Below are 2,834 nucleotides of genomic sequence, written 5' to 3'. Positions count from 1 at the left end.
TGAAGTTCGATAGAAGTAAAGTATCAATCCAAACGAAAGGTTAAGAGTATGTTTTTATAAAGAAATTACTTTGTTTTAGTTATTTGCCTTACGTGTTTGAATTCATCCTCCTATAATCGGATTCTTGGTTACGTAAAACAGTGGCTTCGGGACTCGACTTGCAGTGATATACCATCTATGTTAGGCAACGTCTCATTTTGATTGTAACTCCGCACTGAAGCAGGATAAATGGTCAAAGATCTAAAGAGCTACAAAACAACAAAAAAAGTCCGTTTCAAAACTCTCATTTCCTTTCAATCAAATATTTTCAACGTTGGTTATACATTTCCTCTTCCTAAAATTGATTTAATGATTAGTAACAACGCCTTTGTTAATATAATAGTTTGTAAGGCGATGACCTTTTAGTAATGTTTGTTCAGATGATCTCACCGAAGACAACTTTGACTATTATTAATATTATTATTATTTTTATTACTATTATTAGCGAAGCGGTGACCTGGCAGAATCGTTAGCATGTTGGGCTTAATAGTTAGCGACATGTCGTCTGTGATTACGTTCTGAGTTCAAAATCTGTCGTGGTCAACTTTGCCTTTTATCCTTTTGCGATCGATAAATTAAGTACCAGTGAAACACTGGGATCGATGTAATCGACTAGTTCCCACTCCCCGAATTTCAGGCGTTGTGCCTTTAGTAGAAACGATTATCATAATTATTTATGTATTAATTATTTTTTTTTAGTTGATAAAATAAACTACCAGTCTAATAGATTCATAAAATTGCTAGAGCTTTGGACAGAAATACCTCGCAGTATTTAGATCCTGATTTTGCCTACGACAACTCTGACAACACGATATAGTGGTCCTTTTATTTGCATAGGTTACCAACGTGCCGGGCAGCGGCATCTGTTAGCTTTTCATTAAAAAAAAATTCGTAGACCAAAGTCCTTTTCATGTGCCAACCTCGAGAAGCAGAAGTCTAAATAATAGAGAATGTATTCTCATATAAATTTCTTTATTTCATTATAGAGACGGTTGACATGGCAACGAGCTAGCAAATTCGACAGACCATCGGAATGACTGATTTTCTTTCTTATTTTTATTTTATTTATTTATTTATTTATTTATTTATTTTGGCATTCTGAGATCAAATTCCACCGAGATTAACTTTCTCTTTCATCCTTTCGAGCATCATAAAATAAAGTCTCACTTAATATTGTGGCAGATTTCTTCAGCTAACTTCTTCCATCAAATTTGCTGGCTATATTCCTGAATCATAATTATATCGTGATTTTGCACGCCGAAAAAAAACAAAAAAACCCAGCCTGGATTGAGTTCAAATTTTGACAGATTTAACTTAGTCTTTCATCCCTTCTATGGTCCAATAAAAGCTAAATTACTTCAACCTGTTAAGACTTGAACTTTGAAAGTAAAGAGCTGATATTCAACACCATTAATTATACTGTACAGGACAAGTGAATATGACATTTAATTTTAAAAAGAGAAAGGGCAGCCAACAGCTTTCAGTAGTTGAAGATGTTAAACCTAATTGTTTATCAAAATGTCCAACAAGCTAGATCTACAAGCAAATTTATTTACGGTATTTGTTTTGTTGTTGTTGTTTAGTACCATGTCAACTTTGAAGAAACTGATGTAAAATCAAAGTCGGGACAATCTTACAATTTAAAAAGGCATTATCTATAATGCCCTTTCTTTTTTTTTCACTATGATAGTGTGTGATTTGCGATATATTTGGCTGCTATTTCTAGTAAATCAAACAAACTCGTAGAAACTTCCCATTTGTTCATGTCTACGTTATTTTACAGGCGTTGGGGATGTTGTGATAAATATTTCTTCTTGACGACACTACTAAGCACAAACTCAAGCATATTAACACTTTGGCCAAAGCTGTTAAGTCTTTAAGTTGTCTGGGATCAATCTAATTGACCATAGCGTATCTCCCCACAAAATTGTGGCTCTGTGCCGAAATAAGAAATTATTATTGTGATCATCATTATCAACCTCCATAACATCATCATCGTCATCATCATCATCATCATCATCATAAACGTCAGTTTCAGCATCATCATCATCATCACCAGCAGCTGTAGCATTTCTGTCGTTGTAAATAGTAGTAGTGTGTGTTGTTGTAATTGGCAAGAATCTCTTTCTGGACCTAACTTGCCACTATCGGGAGAGAATGAAGATGTAGTAGACAGTTGTACTCGCCAATTTTAAAGACAAATGAATTGTCGAACCGTGAAATTTCCACGCTGAGTACTTCTTTCAAACATTGACAATAGAATAAATAAGTATATTAAAATAAAAACAGAGAAAATAAAGAGAAGAGATAGTGTCTGATCGAAGATAATCAGTGCTTGGGAAACAATTTGACCATAAGATTAAATATATTTGTCTAACAGCACTTTCGTTGCTATGGTGCAAGATCTGTGGACGAGTTCCAGGGATCTCATATAGTCTATATGGTTGAGAAAGCAGAAAAGTGAAAGCAAAGAAAATGGGAGAGAAAGAGAGAGAGAGGGAGAGGGAGAGAGGGAGAGAGAGAGAGAGAGAGAGAGAGAGAGAGAGAGAGAGAGAGAGAGAGATGTTGTGAGATAGAGACAGCGCATTGGATAAAGAGGATATCTAAATAAGAAGTATAGAAGTGCTTAAAGTTAAAGAGATGAAAATAATATATATATATATATATAGATAGATAGATAGATCGTGTGGTGTGTGTGTGTGTGTGTGTGTGACAATTTCAAGTTGTTGAACATATATGCCTACCTCACTATAATTTCTTTGCGTATATTTTGTGATGTTCTCATCGATGATAGA

Source organism: Octopus bimaculoides, chromosome 1 (assembly GCF_001194135.2).
Source record: "Octopus bimaculoides isolate UCB-OBI-ISO-001 chromosome 1, ASM119413v2, whole genome shotgun sequence".
In the NCBI taxonomy this organism is placed as follows: Eukaryota; Metazoa; Mollusca; class Cephalopoda; order Octopoda; family Octopodidae; genus Octopus; species Octopus bimaculoides.
The sequence above is the reverse complement of the archived record's forward strand: the minus strand, read 5'-3'. Positions refer to the sequence as shown.